This window comes from Taudactylus pleione, unplaced genomic scaffold, assembly GCF_031769625.1.
Source record: "Taudactylus pleione unplaced genomic scaffold, aTauple2 ptg002048l, whole genome shotgun sequence".
NCBI lineage: Eukaryota > Metazoa > Chordata > Amphibia > Anura > Myobatrachidae > Taudactylus > Taudactylus pleione.
The window spans coordinates 49,738-71,525 of NW_028286443.1; the positions used below are offsets into that span (position 1 = coordinate 49,738).

General features: G+C 56.5%; 1 protein-coding gene across 1 annotated transcript in view; it reads left to right on the top strand.

Moving 5' to 3' along the window:
- The first annotated feature begins 143 nt into the window (after positions 1-143).
- Positions 144-21,788, top strand: part of INCA1 (inhibitor of CDK, cyclin A1 interacting protein 1) — a 58,306-nt gene continuing 36,661 nt past the window's right edge. Inside the window, exon 1 of the mRNA XM_088465624.1 lies at positions 144-208. The gene's annotated coding sequence lies outside the window, so the exon portion shown is untranslated. The remainder of the gene's footprint in view (positions 209-21,788) is intronic.

A 21,788-nucleotide genomic window follows, 5' to 3' on the forward strand; every position in this document is an offset into this window, starting at 1 on the left:
ATAACCCCGCCCACCGCCTCGCCACCTGTCACTCAAGCCTAATACCCCGCCCACCGTTGCGTCATCTGTCTGTCACTGTTATACCCCGCCCACCATTGCGTCATCTGTCTGTCACCGTTATACCCCGCCCACCGTTGCGTCATCTGAGTCAAAAATAAAGCGGGAGGGAGAGAGAGCTCAGTGGCAGGAAAAGACCGAAGAGAAGAAGGTGATGAGACAGACGAGAGGCCGGGAGAGGGGAGGTCGGGAGAGCCTGAGGGCAGGGTGTGAGGAGAGGGTGTGAGGAGAGGGGAGGCCGGGAGAGGACAGGGTGTGAGGGGAGGCAGAGAGAGGGCAGGGTGTGAGGAGAAGAGAGGCTGTGAGGGGAGGACGGTGTGAGGAGAAGAGAGGCTGGGAGAGGACAGGGTGAGGGGAGGCTGGGAGAGGACAGGGTGTGAGGAGAGGGGAGGCTGGGAGAGGACAGGGTGTGAGGGGAGGACAGGGTGTGAGGAGAAGGGAGGCTGGGAGAGGACAGGGTCTGAGGAGAGGCCGGGAGAGGACAGGGTGTGAGGAGAGGGAGGCCGGGAGAGGACAGGGTGTGAGGGGAGGGGAGGCCGGGAGAGGACAGGGTGTGAGGAGAGGGGAGGCCGGGAGAGGACAGGGTGTGAGGAGAGGGGAGGCCGGGAGAGGACAGGGTGTGAGGGGAGGGGAGGCCGGGAGAGGACAGGGTGTGAGGGGAGGGGAGGCCGGGAGAGGACAGGGTGTGAGGGGAGGGGAGGCCGGGAGAGGACAGGGTGTGAGGAGAGGGGAGGCCGGGAGAGGACAGGGTGTGAGGAGAGGGGAGGCCGGGAGAGGACAGGGTGTGAGGGGAGGGGAGGCCGGGAGAGGACAGGGTGTGAGGAGAGGGGAGGCCGGGAGAGGACAGGGTGTGAGGGGAGGGGAGGCCGGGAGAGGACAGGGTGTGAGGAGAGGGGAGGCCGGGAGAGGACAGGGTGTGAGGAGAGGGGAGGCCGGGAGAGGACAGGGTGTGAGGGGAGGGGAGGCCGGGAGAGGACAGGGTGTGAGGAGAGGGGAGGCCGGGAGAGGACAGGGTGTGAGGGGAGGGGAGGCCGGGAGAGGACAGGGTGTGAGGGGAGGGGAGGCCGGGAGAGGACAGGGTGTGAGGAGAGGGGAGGCCGGGAGAGGACAGGGTGTGAGGAGAGGGGAGGCCGGGAGAGCCTGAGGGCAGGGTGTGAGGAGAGGAGAGGACAGGGTGTGAGGAGAGGAGAGGACAGGGTGTGAGGAGAGGGGAGGCCGGGAGAGGACAGGGTGTGAGGAGAGGGGAGGCCGGGAGAGGACAGGGTGTGAGGAGAGGGGAGGCCGGGAGAGGACAGGGTGTGAGGGGAGGTGAGGCCGGGAGAGGACAGGGTGTGAGGAGAGGGGAGGCCGGGAGAGGACAGGGTGTGAGGAGAGGGGAGGACAGGGTGTGAGGGGAGGGGAGGCCGGGAGAGGACAGGGTGTGAGGGGAGGCCGGGAGAGGACAGGGTGTGAGGAGAGGGGAGGCCGGGAGAGGACAGGGTGTGAGGGGAGGGGAGGCCGGGAGAGGACAGGGTGTGAGGAGAGGGGAGGCCGGGAGAGGACAGGGTGTGAGGGGAGGCCGGGAGAGGACAGGGTGTGAGGAGAGGGGAGGCTGGGAGAGGACAGGGTGTGAGGAGAGGGGAGGCCGGGAGAGGACAGGGTGTGAGGAGAGGGGAGGCCGGGAGAGCCTGAGGGCAGGGTGTGAGGAGAGGAGAGGACAGGGTGTGAGGAGAGGAGAGGACAGGGTGTGAGGAGAGGGGAGGCCGGGAGAGGACAGGGTGTGAGGGGAGGGGAGGCCGGGAGAGGACAGGGTGTGAGGAGAGGGGAGGCCGGGAGAGGACAGGGTGTGAGGGGAGGGGAGGCCGGGAGAGGACAGGGTGTGAGGGGAGGGGAGGCCGGGAGAGGACAGGGTGTGAGGGGAGGGGAGGCCGGGAGAGGACAGGGTGTGAGGGGGAGGCCGGGAGAGGACAGGGTGTGAGGGGAGGGGAGGCCGGGAGAGGACAGGGTGTGAGGAGAGGGGAGGCCGGGAGAGGACAGGGTGTGAGGAGAGGGGAGGCCGGGAGAGGACAGGGTGTGAGGAGAGGGGAGGCTGGGAGAGCCTGAGGGCAGGGTGTGAGGAGAGGAGAGGACAGGGTGTGAGGAGAGGAGAGGACAGGGTGTGAGGAGAGGGGAGGCCGGGAGAGGACAGGGTGTGAGGAGAGGGGAGGCCGGGGAGAGGACAGGGTGTGAGGAGAGGGGGAGGCCGGGAGAGGACGGTGTGAGGGGAGGGGAGGCCGGGAGAGGACAGGGTGTGAGGAGAGGGGAGGCCGGGAGAGGACAGGGTGTGAGGAGAGGGGAGGCCGGGAGAGGACAGGGTGTGAGGGGAGGGGAGGCCGGGAGAGGACAGGGTGTGAGGAGAGGGGAGGCCGGGAGAGGACAGGGTGTGAGGAGAGGGGAGGCCGGGAGGAGGACAGGGTGTGAGGGGAGGGGAGGCCGGGAGAGGACAGGGTGTGAGGAGAGGGGAGGCCGGGAGAGGACAGGGTGTGAGGGGGAGGCCGGGAGAGGACAGGGTGTGAGGAGAGGGGAGGCTGGGAGAGGACAGGGTGTGAGGAGAGGGGAGGCCGGGAGAGGACAGGGTGTGAGGAGAGGGGAGGCCGGGAGAGCCTGAGGGCAGGGTGTGAGGAGAGGGCAGGGTGTGAGGAGAGGAGAGGACAGGGTGTGAGGAGAGGAGAGGACAGGGTGTGAGGAGAGGGGAGGCCGGGAGAGGACAGGGTGTGAGGGGAGGGGAGGCCGGGAGAGGACAGGGTGTGAGGAGAGGGGAGGCCGGGAGAGGACAGGGTGTGAGGGGAGGGGAGGCCGGGAGAGGGACAGGGTGTGAGGGGAGGGGAGGCCGGGAGAGGACAGGGTGTGAGGGGAGGGGAGGCCGGGAGAGGACAGGGTGTGAGGGGAGGGGAGGCCGGGAGAGGACAGGGTGTGAGGGGAGGGGAGGCCGGGAGAGGACAGGGTGTGAGGAGAGGGGAGGCCGGGAGAGGACAGGGTGTGAGGAGAGGGGAGGCCGGGAGAGGACAGGGTGTGAGGGGAGGGGAGGCCGGGAGAGGACAGGGTGTGAGGGGAGGGGAGGCCGGGAGAGGACAGGGTGTGAGGGGAGGGGAGGCCGGGAGAGGACAGGGTGTGAGGGGAGGAGAGGACAGGGTGTGAGGGGAGGGGAGGCCGGGAGAGGACAGGGTGTGAGGGGAGGGGAGGCCGGGAGAGGACAGGGGTGGGAGGGGAGGCCGGGAGAGGACAGGGTGTGAGGGGAGGGGAGGCCGGGAGAGGACAGGGTGTGAGGGGAGGGGAGGCCGGGAGAGGACAGGGTGTGAGGGGAGGGGAGGCCGGGAGAGGACAGGGTGTGAGGGGAGGGGAGGCCGGGAGAGGACAGGGTGTGAGGGGAGGGGGAGGCCGGGAGAGGACAGGGTGTGAGGGGGAGGGGAGGCCGGGAGAGGACAGGGTGTGAGGGGAGGGGAGGCCGGGAGAGGACAGGGTGTGAGGGGAGGGGAGGCCGGGAGAGGACAGGGTGTGAGGGGAGGGGAGGCCGGGAGAGGGACAGGGTGTGAGGGGAGGGGAGGCCGGGAGAGGACAGGGTGTGAGGGGGAGGCCGGGAGAGGACAGGGTGTGAGGGGAGGGGAGGCCGGGAGAGGACAGGGTGTGAGGAGAGGGGAGGCCGGGAGAGGACAGGGTGTGAGGAGAGGGGAGGCCGGGAGAGGACAGGGTGTGAGGGGAGGGGAGGCCGGGAGAGGACAGGGTGTGAGGAGAGGGGAGGCCGGGAGAGGACAGGGTGTGAGGGGAGGGGAGGCCGGGAGAGGACAGGGTGTGAGGAGAGGGGAGGCCGGGAGAGGACAGGGTGTGAGGAGAGGGGAGGCCGGGAGAGGACAGGGTGTGAGGAGAGGGGAGGCCGGGAGAGGACAGGGTGTGAGGGGAGGGGAGGCCGGGAGAGGACAGGGTGTGAGGAGAGGGGAGGCCGGGAGAGGACAGGGTGTGAGGGGAGGGGAGGCCGGGAGAGGACAGGGTGTGAGGGGAGGGGAGGCCGGGAGAGGACAGGGTGTGAGGAGAGGACAGGGTGTGAGGAGAGGGGAGGCCGGGAGAGCCTGAGGGCAGGGTGTGAGGAGAGGAGAGGACAGGGTGTGAGGAGAGGAGAGGACAGGGTGTGAGGAGAGGGGAGGCCGGGAGAGGACAGGGTGTGAGGAGAGGGGAGGCCGGGAGAGGAGAGGGGAGGCCGGGAGAGGACAGGGTGTGAGGGGAGGGGAGGCCGGGAGAGGACAGGGTGTGAGGAGAGGGGAGGCCGGGAGAGGACAGGGTGTGAGGAGAGGGGAGGCCGGGAGAGGACAGGGTGTGAGGGGAGGGGAGGCCGGGAGAGGACAGGGTGTGAGGAGAGGGGAGGCCGGGAGAGGACAGGGTGTGAGGAGAGGGGAGGCCGGGAGAGGACAGGGTGTGAGGGGAGGGGAGGCCGGGAGAGGACAGGGTGTGAGGAGAGGGGAGGCCGGGAGAGGACAGGGGTGTGAGGAGAGGGGAGGCCGGGAGAGCCTGAGGGCAGGGTGTGAGGAGAGGAGAGGACAGGGTGTGAGGAGAGGAGAGGACAGGGTGTGAGGAGAGGGGAGGCCGGGAGAGGACAGGGTGTGAGGAGAGGGGAGGCCGGGAGAGGACAGGGTGTGAGGAGAGGGGAGGCCGGGAGAGGACAGGGTGTGAGGGGAGGGGAGGCCGGGAGAGGACAGGGTGTGAGGAGAGGGGAGGCCGGGAGAGGACAGGGTGTGAGGAGAGGGGAGGCCGGGAGAGGACAGGGTGTGAGGGGAGGGGAGGCCGGGAGAGGACAGGGTGTGAGGAGAGGGGAGGCCGGGAGAGGACAGGGTGTGAGGAGAGGGGAGGCCGGGAGAGGACAGGGTGTGAGGGGAGGGGAGGCCGGGAGAGGACAGGGTGTGAGGAGAGGGGAGGCCGGGAGAGGACAGGGTGTGAGGGGAGGCCGGGAGAGGACAGGGTGTGAGGAGAGGGGAGGCTGGGAGAGGACAGGGTGTGAGGAGAGGGGAGGCCGGGAGAGGACAGGGTGTGAGGAGAGGGGAGGCCGGGAGAGCCTGAGGGCAGGGTGTGAGGAGAGGAGAGGACAGGGTGTGAGGAGAGGAGAGGGCAGGGTGTGAGGAGAGGAGAGGACAGGGTGTGAGGAGAGGGGAGGCCGGGAGAGGACAGGGTGTGAGGAGAGGGGAGGCCGGGAGAGGACAGGGTGTGAGGGGAGGGTAGGCCAGGAGAGGACAGGGTGTGAGGAGAGGGGAGGCCGGGAGAGGACAGGGTGTGAGGGGAGGGGAGGCCGGGAGAGGACAGGGTGTGAGGAGAGGGGAGGCCGGGAGAGGACAGGGTGTGAGGGGAGGGGAGGCCGGGAGAGCCTGAGGGCAGGGTGTGAGGAGAGGAGAGGGCAGGGTGTGAGGAGAGGAGAGGACAGGGTGTGAGGAGAGGGGAGGCCGGGAGAGGACAGGGTGTGAGGAGAGGGGAGGCCGGGAGAGGACAGGGTGTGAGGGGAGGGTAGGCCAGGAGAGGACAGGGTGTGAGGAGAGGGGAGGCCGGGAGAGGACAGGGTGTGAGGGGAGGGGAGGCCGGGAGAGGACAGGGTGTGAGGAGAGGGGAGGCCGGGAGAGGACAGGGTGTGAGGAGAGGGGAGGCCGGGAGAGCCTGAGGGCAGGGTGTGAGGAGAGGAGAGGACAGGGTGTGAGGAGAGGGGAGGCCGGGAGAGGACAGGGTGTGAGGAGAGTGGAGGCCGGGAGAGGACAGGGTGTGAGGAGAGGGGAGGCCGGGAGAGGACAGGGTGTGAGGAGAGGGGAGGCCGGGAGAGCCTGAGGGCATGGGTGTGAGGAGAGGAGAGGACAGGGTGTGAGGAGAGGGGAGGCCGGGAGAGGACAGGGTGTGAGGAGAGGGGAGGCCGGGAGAGGACAGGGTGTGAGGGGAGGGGAGGCCGGGAGAGGACAGGGTGTGAGGGGAGGGGAGGCCGGGAGAGGACAGGGTGTGAGGAGAGGGGAGGCCGGGAGAGGACAGGGTGTGAGGAGAGGGGAGGCCGGGAGAGGACAGGGTGTGAGGGGAGGGGAGGCCGGGAGAGGACAGGGTGTGAGGGGAGGGGAGGCCGGGAGAGGACAGGGTGTGAGGGGAGGGGAGGCCGGGAGAGGACAGGGTGTGAGGGGAGGGGAGGCCGGGAGAGGACAGGGTGTGAGGGGAGGGGAGGCCGGGAGAGGACAGGGTGTGAGGAGAGGGGAGGCCGGGAGAGGACAGGGTGTGAGGAGAGGGGAGGCCGGGAGAGGACAGGGTGTGAGGGGAGGCCGGGAGAGGACAGGGTGTGAGGAGAGGGGAGGCCGGGAGAGGACAGGGTGTGAGGGGAGGGGGAGGCCGGGAGAGGACAGGGTGTGAGGAGAGGGGAGGCCGGGAGAGGACAGGGTGTGAGGAGAGGGGAGGCCGGGAGAGGACAGGGTGTGAGGAGAGGGGAGGCCGGGAGAGGACAGGGTGTGAGGGGAGGGGAGGCCGGGAGAGGACAGGGTGTGAGGAGAGGGGAGGCCGGGAGAGGACAGGGTGTGAGGGGAGGGGAGGCCGGGAGAGGACAGGGTGTGAGGGGAGGGGAGGCCGGGAGAGGACAGGGTGTGAGGAGAGGGGAGGCCGGGAGAGGACAGGGTGTGAGGAGAGGGGAGGCCGGGAGAGCCTGAGGGCAGGGTGTGAGGAGAGGAGAGGACAGGGTGTGAGGAGAGGAGAGGACAGGGTGTGAGGAGAGGGGAGGCCGGGAGAGGACAGGGTGTGAGGAGAGGGGAGGCCGGGAGAGGACAGGGTGTGAGGAGAGGGGAGGCCGGGAGAGGACAGGGTGTGAGGGGAGGGGAGGCCGGGAGAGGACAGGGTGTGAGGAGAGGGGAGGCCGGGAGAGGACAGGGTGTGAGGAGAGGGGAGGCCGGGAGAGGACAGGGTGTGAGGGGAGGGGAGGCCGGGAGAGGACAGGGTGTGAGGAGAGGGGAGGCCGGGAGAGGACAGGGTGTGAGGAGAGGGGAGGCCGGGAGAGGACAGGGTGTGAGGGGAGGGGAGGCCGGGAGAGGACAGGGTGTGAGGAGAGGGGAGGCCGGGAGAGGACAGGGTGTGAGGGGAGGCCGGGAGAGGACAGGGTGTGAGGAGAGGGGAGGCTGGGAGAGGACAGGGTGTGAGGAGAGGGGAGGCCGGGAGAGCCTGAGGGCAGGGTGTGAGGAGAGGAGAGGACAGGGTGTGAGGAGAGGGGAGGCCGGGAGAGGACAGGGTGTGAGGAGAGGAGAGGACGGGGTGTGAGGACGCGGGAGAGGGGAGGCTGGGAGAGGACAGGGTGTGAGGACGCGGGAGAGGGGAGGCTGGGAGAGGACAGGGTGTGAGGAGAGGGGAGGCCGGGAGAGCCTGAGGGCAGGGTGTGAGGAGAGGACAGGGGAGGGTGTGAGGAGAGGAGAGGACAGGGTGTGAGGAGAGGAGAGGACAGGGTGTGAGGAGAGGAGAGGACATGGTGTGAGGAGAGGGGAGGCCGGGAGAGCCTGAGGGCAGGGTGTGAGGAGAGGAGAGGACAGGGTGTGAGGAGAGGGTGTGAGGAGAGGGGAGGCTGAGAGAGGACAGGGTGTGAGGAGAGGAGAGGACAGGGTGTGAGGAGAGGGGAGGCCGGGAGAGCCTGAGGGCAGGGTGTGAGGAGAGGAGAGGACAGGGTGTGAGGAGAGGGGAGGCTGGGAGAGGACAGGGTGTGAGGAGAGGGGAGGCTGAGAGAGGACAGGGTGTGAGGAGAGGGGAGGCCGGGAGAGGACAGGGTGTGAGGAGAGGGGAGGCCGGGAGAGGACAGGGTGTGAGGGGAGGGAGGCCGGGAGAGGTCAGAGTGTGAGGGGAGGCAGAGAGAGGGCAGGGTGTGAGGAGAAGAGAGGCTGTGAGGGGAGGACGGTGTGAGGAGAAGAGAGGCTGGGAGAGGACAGGGTGTGAGGAGAGGGGAGGCTGGGAGAGGACAGGGTGTGAGGGGAGGTAGGGAGAGGACAGGGTGTGAGGGGAGGACAGGGTGTGCGGAGAAGGGAAGCTGGGAGAGGACTGGGTGTGAGGAGAAGGGAGGCTGGGAGAGGACAGGGTCTGAGGAGAGGCCGGGAGAGGACAGGGTGTGAGGAGAGGGGAGGCCGGGAGAGGGCAGGGTGTGAGGAGAGGGGAGGCCGGGAGAGGACAGGGTGTGAGGAGAGGGGAGGCCGGGAGAGGACAGGGTGTGAGGGGAGGCCGGGAGAGGACAGGGTGTGAGGAGAGGGGAGGCTGTGAGAGGAAAGGGTGTGGGAGCGGGAGAGGACAGGGTGTGAGGAGAAGAGAGGCTGGGAGAGGACACGGTGTGAGGGGAGGCCGGGAGAGGACAGGGTCTGAGGAGATGGGAGGCCGGGAAAGGACAGGGTGTGAGGAGAGGAAAGGATGTGCGAAGCGGGAAGGCCGGGAGAGGACAGGGTGTGAAGAGAAGAGAGACTGGGAGAGGGTAGGATGTGAGGAGAAGAGAGGCTGTGTGAGGGGAGGCTGGGAGGACAGGATGTGAAGAGAGGTTGGGAGAGGACAGGGTGTGAGGAGAGGGGAGGACAAGGTGTGCGGAGAGGGGAGGCCGGGAGAGAACAGGGTGTGAGGAGAGGGGAGGTCGGTAGAGGACAGGGGAGGCCGGGAGAGAACAGGGTGTGAGGAGAGGGGAGGTCGGTAGAGGACAGGGTGTGAGGAGGCTGGGGAGAGGACAAAAGTGAGGAGAGGGGAGGCTTGGATATGACCGGGTGTGAGGGGGATACGTTCTGCAGCGGACGTGACAGGGTGTGAGTAGAAGGGAGGCTGGGAGAGGACAGATGAGATGGGAGCCTGAGGAAAGGACAGGATGTACGTAGAGGGGAGGCTGGGAGAGGACAGGGTATGAGGAGACTGGTGGATGGGTTGAGGACAGGGAGGCTGGGAGCACACTGAGGGCCTGATACAGTGATTTATGCATAGCCGATATTTTCACAGTTGGATCGATTGCATTGCGATGACTTTCGTACATAGGAACCACGCAAAGTCAGTGACAGGCAGCCAGTGATTGGGGATGGTAACAGGAGGTGGCTTGGCAAACGCAGGCGTGTCAGACCATTTAAATGCTTTTCCATGGGCGTGCATAAATTAGCCATTGCTATCTCCCTCGCAGCATGAGAGCTCTCTGGATGTCAGGAGAGCTGCAGTGTTTGCGGCTGGTCAGACCGGCCTTACATGCTGCGTGACTGGACAATGTGCCTCGATGGCACCGATGTTTACGCTGCTGCACGTCCTCGTATGGATATGAGAAGTCAGCAGTGGGCATCCTTATACTGGGCTGTGCTTTGGAAGGCAGCATATTTTAGCAGCTGAGATCTGTGAGAGAATGCAGCTGCGATTGCATTACCATTTGTCTCTGAATCAGGACCTACGTGTGAGGAGACAGATGGGGCGAGGACTGGGTGTGAGTAGGTGACAAGACATTATACAATTAGACACTTGGGTTAGATCACTGAGCTGGTGAAACATATTCTCCAAATAATAAAAACTACATAAAGTAGGGTTGTGGTCAGCCTACACATAGGACTACCAGGGACAGTCAGAGCCAGACTGGCAAGTGCCTCAGGGCTGGCTTGAGTGTGGCTGTACAGGGCGTATTTCACTTGCCCGACTACAGAGCTGCCCCCGTCCTGCACCCACCCATTTGCTGGAGTTCATGGTATGAGCTCTAGGGAGGGAAGGGGTGGCGGCATTGGAGCACTGCCAACCTGTGACGGCACTGGATAGCCTAATGGTGATGGGCCGGCCCGGTCTTAAAACCTGGCCGAGCTGCTCTGCCTCCCGGTGCTCTGCTAGGCCAGGATACTGAGAGACTGGGCATTCTCCGAGGCCAGGCCCCCGTGTGACTTGACCGGGATTGCCAGGGCTGATCTAGTGCCCAAGTCCGTCCCTGGAGACAGTATTGGGGCAACAGGAAGCTGGCAGACTCTGAGTGTAACCTCTTTTCCGTCCTTTATATCTCCACCGGGATGTAGTTAGCAGACCGGCGTATGAGATCCTGCCGGTCTAAATCAAGCCCGACACGGGACTTAAGACGCCTATCTTAATCCCGATGCCGGAATCTAGGCAAACGCCATCCCGAACGAGGTACAGTATACCGGGGCATATTAGCTGTTAGCCGTGCAGGTGGGGGGGGGAGTGTAAAGGTGCCCACACACATAGCGATATTTTACACGATCTGGCCGATTCCGACGCATTGGAACGACAGATCGTGTAAAATATGGCCAAATCGTGAGTCCCCACTCACGATGCGATGCGCGTCCCCGCTGGTCGCACATCGCATCTTCAGATCTGCTGTGCAGTAGGGCTGATCTGACAATCTAGGAGGCGATGCACTGTGAAAATCTGGATGCAGGAGAGATCGTATGAAGATTGGACACCAAATCGTGTGCAGAGGGAGAGTTTCAAGGGAAATCGTACACAAATCGTGCACATCGGCTGATCGTGGGCAGATCGGTATGTGTGTGGGCACCTTTAGGTTTAGGCAGTATAGCAGGATTAGGTTTTGGGGGGGAGGTTAGAGTTAAGCTGCCCATCCACTAGGCGATTAAACCTAGCGATGGAGCGATAACGACCGTCGTTATCGCTTGGTAATCGCCCGCAAATCGGGCAGCAAAAGGTTAAAAACGACCAGCGATGCGCGCGCCCGCTGGTCGTTTTTAACATCAATCATCGCCCGAGCATGACGGTCAACGTGACGACCGCCGTCAGGTTGCCATGTTCGGGGATGATTGATCTGCATACACTGGGCCTGATTCTGACACGCTCGCAAGCGGGTCGATGGTGCCGAAGTGCGCATGCGCACGACGGAGGGAGCTCCGTCGTGCGCATGCGCGAGCGACGGGGAATCCGTCGCTCGGGGTCTCGCACCAAAGGGGGCGTGCTGTCGATGGTGAGTGGCGGCACGCCCCCTTTGGTGGGCGTGCTGGGGGCGTGGCTGCCAGACGGAGGCGTTCCAATGGGAACGCCTACCGTCTGGGTCCGGCCCCACTGACATCACTAGTGATGTCAGTGGGAGTGATTTTGGCTCTGATAGAGCCAAAATCACTCCTGGGCTTGCGGCAGCGAGACCTTACCGCAGGGTCTCATCGCGACCATCATGGACGCTTGCTATAGCTGTGGGTGGTAACCCACAGCTATGCGAGCGTCCAGGAGGGCCGCTCCATTTTTAGGTAGGAGGGGCCCTGATTCAGAGCGAGCGCTCTGGTCAGAGCGTCCGGCTCTGAAGGGCCCACTGAACGTTAGTGTATGCAGTTCACCCCGCAGAAGACGACGGCATCGTAATCGTGCCGTTGTCCCCCGCCATCGTTAAGTGGATGGGCAGCATTAGGCACCACTGAGTGCCGGTTAGGGGACTAAGGGGGAGGGTTAGGCACTAAGAGAGAGGGGTGGGGAGGGTTAGGATACAAGAAGAGAGGGTTAGTATACTTACCCTACCCCTGTTGGGATACCGACCATCGGGGTGCCACTGTCCCTATTTTGACAGGAGGCATCCTGACTGTCGGTATTACATACCCATTACATCTCCCACAGTCTTGCGCAGTAAAATAATGCCTATACAGTATGCTGACTATGGGAATGATTCATTACCGTTTGAAACTGCGATTACGCACGCAATCGGCCGATTGTTGTGTTCTGCGTATGCATCGCAGTGTGCGAGCTGGCCACTGAGATTGGGCTGCGACCGCAGTGACTACGCAGACCCATAGCAGAGTAATTGACAGGAAGTGCCATTTGTGGGAGGGGGGGGGGGGTTGGTATAACGCAGGCATTCCAGTGCGTCTGACCGCCATTGCAGGGGCATGCATAAATTAGCCACTGCAGCCTGAGGACTCGTAGCGCGCGCTGGAGCTAGCAATCTCTGAGTAACGCCTGTTGTGCAAGTGTGAGTGAGGCTGCGATGGTACTCGATTGTACCAATGTTTTCGCAGTCTTGCTAAACATGGATGTGTGTAAGGTAAAGTTGACTACCTCGTGTAGTGCTGCGGCAGCAGTATAGCGATCGCAGTTCAACTGTGCGTAATCGCTATTGCATTCGCAGTTGCAATCGTTAGTGAATCAGGCCCTATACGTGCATCCTCTGCTAATTCACTCACCATATGATCGGCCAACTGGCTGCCTTCCGTGTGACAAGCTGCTGCAGCCAATGGTGGATGTCATTTACAAAGTGCCGCTAATGTGGCTTTGTATCTCTTAGATACATGCCTAGCTGTGTACGTGGTAGCTGCCTCTGCATAGTAGAATATCCGCTCGATGTGAGCTCCAGCAGATATCTCGATCATTTTGCATAAATCGAGCACATGGCGGGATCAGAGGTGCTTTTAGTCTGTGGAGCGGATTTTTTGCACTTTATTATTTTATTATTCATACAGCGCCAATATATTAATTTCTTCCTCTGGACTGGCTCTCCATGTCTGTCCCCCACCATTCACCTTCCATCCTCATTATCATGGTCTTCTCCATCCCTTTCCCTCTATACATCCAGTAAGTGTACCCACTGTCGCATTTCACAGTTTATTATTGTATCCGGTAAGGACAGACGGGAGCTCTAGATCAGCCCTGGCAGTCTCGGTTAAGTTTCACAGGGGTGTGGCACGAGTCACGGGGGCCTGGCCTCGCGGCACTCCCCCGTCTGTCAGTATCCCGGTCTAGCAGAGTGCCGGGAGACAGAACTGCCCGGCCAATTAGGCCATCCAGGGCCGCCTCAGGCTGCACTTACCGCTGATGTCTGTTGCTCCCTCCTGGGGTGAGAACAAAAATCCACGGTAAGTAGGGCTTTGTGCACTCACCGTGGCCACCGTACATGCGGTAGCCCATACCTTCGAGCACTTAGCCCTGAATCTATGGGATAGTGCACGTTAGCTGCGGGCTTACCGCTAATGGGCTTGCATTGAAGCCTGGAGTACAAGCCTGCTGTAAGCAGATTGAATCTGGCCCTACGTCTCATGTCTCTCCACTCAGTACAATTTGTCTGTCCTGTCTTATGATTCATTTTTTTCTGCAATACTAGTAATTGCATTCAGGCATTTATTATACCATATACCTGTTATTAATTATGCTTGCTGTTTTACTGTATGTCATACGTGTATGACTATGTCAGGGGCACTACGGAATCTGTGATGTCCTACAGGATGATCACATGCAATTTCATGAAGCACGGTAAAGATGGTCCTTCCTTTATAAGCTTGCAGTACTAGAGGTATGCGGTACACTAGACATGTAAAGTAGCAGGATCATAATTGTAGCTTTGTAAAACGAATGTCATTCAATCAGATTTGCATTTTCCGTACCGCCACTCCTGAATTCCCACTTTGACCACTGTGTGCGTGTGTAGAAATGTGGTGATAGCAGGCACTGGTAGTCTACCTGTTCTGGTAGAGAACGGGTGCATGAGCACGTCTGTTGGCAACCAAGGATGGAGGCCACTGAAGCCATTGTTTGACAGGCAGAAGGCCTGACAAGGGGATGTTTTTATAATCCTGACAGTCTGGATACTGGCGCTTAGGATGCCGGCGCTGGAATCCCCGACACCTGTCAGAATCCCGGCGCTGGCATCTTGACTGTAAGTACTGGGATTAGGGCAAGGGTTAGGCACTAGGGGGAGGGTCAGGGTTAGGCACCAAAGGGGGAGGGTCAGGGTTAGGCACTAAGGGGGGAGGGTTGGGGAGAAATGGAGGATTAGGATACTGACCAACAGGTGGCGGCATCCTAACCCTGTTGGGATGCCGGCGTCGGGATTCTTACTGCCGGTATCCCGTACCTAACCCCTGACAAGAGGCTGACTCAGAAGGCTGTGTGCCGTTTATAGTACCTACCACCCCCCCCCACCTTGCCTAGCGTATATTATGCAGCTCTGAATACAACATGGTGCCATGGTTTTAGGCCTCCTTTACTCCAGTGTCCCTTTGCTTTATTGCTGTTCAGTTTCTAGTCTACCTTACCCTTGACCTAATTCTCTTTCCTGAAGCTTTGCTTCTGTACCTGATCATCCTGACCATTCACATGTCACACTGGGGACCTGAACTGTGACCTTCGTATCACTTGCAGTGAAGCGGACAATTCCTTGTGGGAGTCCCTGTTGTTTGCAAGTGGCATGTTCAACTTTGCACCTGTAATGGCTATCCTAGCTGACCGTATAGGATCTTCAACTTCCTAGCATGAAATTAATGGCTGACTCTGACCTGCCTAATGGATAGTACTGGTAATTCTATGCAAGACCTTTTACAGCCTATGACCGTAAGAAGTGAGAAACGAGAGGTGAACCAATGCCAACTTGTGCAGTGTCTTCACTTGTTTGAACACTCCAGGATTCTTTGTTAATTTAGCTTCTTTAATTCCAGCTGTGTATCCCTAACCTGCCTAAATTGATAGTGTATTGCTATCAGGAAATTACCCTTTCGAAAAGTCCAAAGTGGCTTATATTGTCTTTATCTTGACCGAGCAAGCTCTGGCGTGGGTCTCGCTTCCCTGGGAATGCGAAGATTCCCTGTTGCACAACAGTACTTTTCCAGAGGCTTTCCCACAGGATCTTAAAAAAACTGTTGCCTCTTGTGGCAAGGTCCCCAACAGTGAGCCTACAGTATATGTTGCACAGTTCCACGTCAGAGTTACAGATTGGTTAAGGGCACGTTGGCCTCACATCAATTTCCACTTTCCATAGACGATCTGATCTCCTTATGTAATGGTGGACATCTGCTTCAGAGAGTGCACCCTCTGGAAACTGCAATCTCGCCATTCCACTATGAAAATGACCCTGCACTTTCAAGCACCTTTGCTTCCAGAGTTAGAACCCATGCAGCCTTTCCTTGGAAGAATGTGAAAGATATTTTAAGAACACCGTAAGTCTATAATATGCCAAGTGTAGGCACTTGCTGTCTTCCTATCCCAAGTATCTGGACAACACCAGGCCATAAGCAGTACAGCCAGGACCAAGATGGGTTCATTCATCTACTCTCCCTTCTCAGCTAACTTTTCTCTTATGGTTACTATTCCATTGTGCAAGGGTTTTACTTATCTGGCTGACTTTTTTGGGGGGATTCAGCTGCTAACAGGGAATTTTATGTCTTTGGGTGTACCGATTTTACTGACTGCCATCAATGGCAGTAGGATAACCAATGACACTTTTCAAAATTCGGACTGCCCCATTGACCCAACAAATTGGTGTTTTACATGAGCTCATCTTTTTATGTTTTGCCTTGAGCCATTAACCCCTTGGTTCTGGGTCTTTCCTGGCTGCAAATGCTCTGTCCAGTCCTGAGTGTAAAACTACACTTATTAATGTCTGGGGTCCTCATTGTTCTTCACAATGCCTCCTTAGGGTCACTCCTCCCAGCCAGCTTTCATTGTCTGTCACCTCACGCAACCCACTTCTACCCTTCACAGGATGCCGCCTCCCAAGACGTCTTTTGCAAACATACAGCGGAAGAATTACTCCCCACATCATTAGTGGAAGTGCCCCATAGTATGTCTTCCTAGCATATACCCCCCCACACGTGTATATGTATCCTTTCTGTCTACCAGACACCCAAGTTATGTCTGCATACATCATGGAAGGTTTAGGACTCGTCCATCCATATATCCTCCACTCCAGCTGGAGCAGGTTTCTCCTTTGCCAATAAGAAAGATGGGGTCTTTGCTCATTTATAGATTATTGTGGACATAAATCTATCGCCTTACTGTTACTCTATACCCATGATTTCTGTTGTTTTTTTTTTCCGACTGTGTCTTGTGGGAAGCTATTGATTGAAGATGGCCTTCCATTTGTCCTTCATCTAACTCCCTTGATGGTCACCATGAAAACTTAGTCATGACGTTTGGGTTTTGCAATGAACCAGTTGTTTTACCCACATTTTTTTTCGAGATTACTCTTATAAATTCGCTGTCCTATAACTTGGCGATAGGAGGCTCCCACCACTCTTAGATCTTACCACCAATTATGTAACCTAGAGAAATGTGTATTTGAACGACGTCTTATGTCCTTCCTTGGTTACATTGTCTCAGGTACAGGTCTGCAGCCCAACCAGGAAAAGGTACACAGGGTTGTGGATTAACTGGAATTTATTGGACTTATAATATTGCAGTGACTAGAGTTTGCAAATTATTTTCCAAAATGTTTTTTTTCTTTAATTATGGCCCAATACACAGATGAGAACAGTTTCAAGAAGGTTTACAGATGGCAAAGTACATAGCAATTTACAGATAACATTGGACTCACTATTCTCACTTTGCAATTCATGTTTGAGTCAGGAAAATTTCCAAGTTCTCATTTCCAGGGACCACTGGTGGCTTCCACTTTTCCGCCATGTGCAGGAAATAATTGCAGCCTGTATTCTCCGCGCCCAGCATAAGACACCTCAACAGCGTCCTCTGTAACCTTTACTACTATCTCAATGGAAATCATCAGGATTTATCCCAGTGCAAAAGGGTCAACGCCATTTGGGTTGTGGTGGACTGTTTTAAAAATCTGTTGCTCTCTGAGGTCTCTGGTCTTCTCCTTTTTGTTAATCCATTGCGTCAAGGGTATATTTTGCTTACATGGATGACCTCCTGAAATAGGCTCTGAATGTTGTTATTCTGGTGCCCATCACCCCTGTTTCTCGTTCTTCTCTCTCCCTCTGTCCTTGTTCACAGTTCTTCTGTTTGGACCGCTAATGGGGTTTTTTTTGTTTGTTTTACATTGTATCACTGCTGATTTTCATAAAAAAAAAAAAAAAGTGTAATAGACTCCTAAAAAAAAAAAAAAAATATGTCTCTGCTCTAGGAATTCATGGTCTGATTCAGAGCCGGACGCTATTAGCGCTCGCTCAGAAAAAGGGGGTGGCTATTCAAATGAACCCGTTCGCTCTTTGCGGTCTGTTGCCGCCTCTATGTCTGAACGAGCGAACAAAACTTGCGGTCGTTTATTGAAAAATACACCCCCTGGCCGCTCGCATCATACGTCATGTCCGCTATTTATTAGATTAATCGAGTACATCGAACAGCGTATGAACTGCTCGCTATTCTTGTGGTTGGTTTTTCCTACCGCTATATTGCGAGCAGTTCTGACTATAAAACAACCAAGTGACGTGGTCGATGACGCTGCTGTATTAATTATGCACACCCATAAAACGCCCGTTTTGACCTTTAAGCACGCCTGCGTTCTGAATTCCACTCCCCGTTTTCAAGCAGCTTTCCCTGTTACCACCCACATACGCCTCCTCCTGTCACTCAAAATAGCAGGCATTCGCTATATAGCGAACAAACGATTTTCGGCCGCACTGACTGGTTCGCACATGAGTATTACAAACCGTACGCATGCGCAGATGTGCGAACATCGCTCGGAAAGGGGGTACGGCCGCTTACGAGCGGCTCAGAATGAGACCCTCAGTTCTGGAGGGTCCTATGCAAAGGCTTTAATGTTCGATGCAACTTTTTCTATAGTTTATCACCCCCAGTCAACTGGAGAAATTTTTGTTTTATTAGTCAAGATTGGGAGGAACGGTTGTTCTGGGCAGAACTCGTCCACATTAACCATTACGATGAGATCACTTCTTTGTATCTATTCTTTTTTTTCCCTACTTTACAGCCAGTCACAGAGTGTGGTTATCTACTGGAAAACGTACGTGTATCCTTTCAACAACCGATTATGAATCTGTTTATACCCCGTTTTGCTGCTTCCCCTGTTATCAAACACAATGTGGATCACAGCAACTGAAATCTCTGCAGTAGCAATAGTGGATCTTTTGGATTGCAAACGGAGAGAATGTACCAGCAAATTCTCTAGACAACCCCAGGGAAAGGTTTCTATGAAGATTTAAGAAGTATTACAATTGTGAGTGTCAAGTGGACATTTTGGGCCTGATTCAGAGCCGTTCGCTATTTGCGGTCGTTCGTTCAAAAACAAGGGGTGGTTATTCAAATGATCCGTTCACACATTGCAGTCTGTTCACACCTCTAAGTCTGAACAAGCGAGCAAAACATACGCTCGTTTATTTCATAAAAACGCCCCTTGGCCGTTCGCACCATACGTCATGTCCGCTATTTATTAGATTAATCGAGTACATCATACAGCGTATGAACTGCTCGCTATTCTTGTGGTTGGTTTTTTCAACCGCTATTTTGCGAGCAGTTCTGAGTTAAAAAAAACCAAGTGACGTGGTCAATGACGCTGCTGTATTAATTATGCACTCCCTTAAAACGCCCGTTTTGACCTTTAAGCACGCCTGCGTTCGAATTCCACTCCCCCGTTTTCAAGCACCTTCCCCTGTTACCACCCACAGACGCCTCATTCTGTCACTCAAAATAGCAGGCACTCGCTATATAGCGTACAAACGATTTTCGGCCGCACTGACTGGTTCGCGCATGCGTACTAAAAACCGTACGCATGCACAAATGTGCGAACATCGCTCGGAACGAGCGTACTGCCGCTAGTGAGTGGCTCTGAATGAGGGCCTTTGTCTTTTGGAGAGACAGAAATTGTTCAGTTGCAGTGTCGTTTTTCTCGGTGCATGCAAGTGTCGTTTTGCAGATGCATTTGCACATGTGGCTAAATGGACTTTAACACATGGGGTAAGTTGAGGGCTCGTCCTCGGCGTGTAGATCCCATTGCGAGTTGGTCGTATGCAGATATTTATATGCAGATATCTGTTGCACCAGGTAAGGGGACGGTGTAAATGTGCGCTGATAGTAATGATAGCTGCATTTGCAGGCGTCAGGATAGGGACTGCAATGGACCGTTATTACCTCTAACAGAGCTGTATTCCTTTAAAAGTTATATGAACAAAACAGACTTTAAATAAAGAGCATCTGGAATAAGATGAGTGTGAAAAGAAAGTAGCCATTTAGAGTTTTTTTGCAAAGCCGAGCAGAGAAAAAGCTGTCACAGCATTTACTGTACGTGTGATGGGGTTTAAAGCTAAAACTTACCGTCAGGAAATGCAGACAGAATGTCTAAAGGGCCATCTGAGCGAAAGAAAGCGCACAGGGTAGACCGTATCCCATCAAACGCTGATACTGAAAGGGACTCCGTTTAAGTGAATCCTCACGAGTCAGACTAGTGGAGTGCGAATTAGACAACGCTCATCTAACCGCACACTATAAAGAATGCGAATGGGGGAAAAAAGGTGTAAAATGAACTGAGGCTCTAAAAAAAAAAAAAAAGCATGCTCTAGGGAAATAATAAATCCTTTATTACTCTGAGACCTTAACGGTGCAAAAAAAAAAGACAAGGGACGATTCAAAGGTGGGCGCACAATTGTCTATTGACGAGCGCCCGTCTGCAAATTTATGCAAATGTCAATACACAATCCTTCCCTCGTATATATTCATGCGTCTGAATTTGCAAAGACTGAGACACCCTCTGTCCGCGTCTGTACACGCTGTAATACCGATTTGGTAAGTAATTGGGCGCCACCATTTGTAACACCATTGAAACTTGAACCAGCCCTACGGGCCCCCATGTGAGCGGATGAGCATCTGTGTATGCAGCCACTTTCGCCGACAAGCCTGCGGCGCTCCCATATGCGTGCGCTAAGCCACCTCCCTGTCACTGCCCAGGAACGCCCGCCTACATTTTTTTACTACACTCCGCCTGCGTGCGCCTGAAATTAGAACTGCGACTCTGCACAGACACAATCGGGGCGCAGTAGAACAGAACTGCTCCACTACATCCGACATAGTCAGCGCGCCCACCTCTAAATCAGGCCCACGGAGGGGTTCTTAGGTGCCTATTTGTCAAATAATATTTACAGAATATTTTCGGGTGAAGGCGGCAAATATTAAGGCTTCCCCGAATGTGTGAAGGAAAGACCACGGCAGGTATCTCCAGTATATGCTGCCGTTCCTCCATTGTCTACAGCAGCCACGTCCCCCATAGGTTTCTATGGAACAGGAAGTGTCGACATTTCCATTAGGACTAATGTCACTGTTATGGTTAGCGATAGAATCGCAGAACAAATACTTTTTAGAAGTGTCAACTTTATGAATATGTCGACATGTTCAATGTCGATCGAATTAATGTCTACATAATGTACCACACCCGTGGAAGAATTTGATTAAGCAAAATCAGAGGGTCATGATGAAGAGTCCAAAGCCCTGCCTCCACTTTCTCCCTGACTGAGGCGTGGGTGCCAGTGGCAAATCTATATTGGGTGCACGCATGTCCTTCAGTGCTTACAGTGCATCCTGAAAGTTCACAGCGCTTCACTTTTTCCACATTTTGTTATGTTACAGCCTTATTCCAAAATGGAATAAATAAATTTTTGTCTTCAATATACTAAACACAATGGGGTAGATGTATTATAGCGGCACTTATTGTGCTGCTATAACACTTCCCGCTTCGCCTCTTTACCGAGGCAAAGCAGGAAGCACTACCGATGAGATGTAAGAACATCTCATTGGCCGGAGAGGGGGAGCGTTAACTCCCCCCTCTGGCGCTACCTGCTAGAGACAGCAGCGCATCAGCCTAGTGCTGATGCGATGTGTCTCTGTCCCGGCCGGCTCCACTGAGCACGCGCGGGATCTCGCAAGTATCGCGAGATCCTCGCGTGGAGCCGGCAGCCGCCGCAGCAGGGACAGCGCTGTCCCTGCTGTGGGGATAGGCTAGCGCCAGGTTGTAGCTGCCGGCCGAACAGTCATGCGTTATGACCGTTCGTACATGGCCCTACTGTCGGCACTGCTATCTTGTAGATAGCAGCGCCGATAATGACGGGCGCATAGCGCCCCTGTCATTTACCGGCCAGACCCCCGATCATACATTGAGGAGAAGCGGTATCAGCGCACATAACGTGCGCTGATACCGTTTCTGGGGCTTCATACATCTCCCCCATTACCCCATAATGACAACGTGTAAAAAGTTTTTTTGAGATTTTTTGCAAATTTAATTAAAAAAACCACTAAGAAATCACATGTACATAAGTATTCAAAATTGAGCTCAGGTGCATCCTGTTTCCACTGATCATGCTTGAGATGTTCCTACAGCTTAATTGGAGTCTACCTGTGGTAAATTCAGTTGTTTGGACATGATTTTGAAAGGCATACACCTGTCTATATAAGGTCCCACACTTGACAGTGCATGTCAGAGCACAAACCAAGAATGAAGTCCAAGGAATTGTCTCGAGGAACAAATCTGGGGAAAGGTACAGAAAAATATCTGCTGCTTTGAAGGTCCCAATGAGCACTGTGGCCTTCATCATCTGTAAATGGAAGAAGTTCGGAACCACCAGGACTCTTCCTATAGTTGGCCGGCCGTCTAAACTGAGCAATCGGGAGAAGGGCCCTAGTCAGTGAGGTGCCCAAGAACCCGATGGTCACTCTGTCAGAGCTACAGCATTCCTCTGTGGAGAGAGGAGAACCTTCCAGAAGGACAACCATCTCTGCAGCAATCCACCAATCAGGCCTGTATGGTAGAGTGGCCAGACGGAAGCCAATCCTTAGTAAAAAACACATGGCAGCCTGCCTGGAGTTTGCCTAAATGCACCTGAAGGACTCTCAGACCATGAGAAACAAAATTCTCTGGTCTGATGAGACAAAAATTGAACTCTTTGGCGTCAATTCCAGGCGTTATGTTTGGTGGAAACCAGGCACCGCTCATCACCAGGCCAATACCATCCCTACATGGTGGGTGGCAGCATCATGCTGTGGGGATGTTTTTCAGCGGCAGGAACTGGGAGACTAGTCAGGATAGAGGGAAAGATGAATGCAGCAATGTACAGAGACATCCTGGATGAAAACCT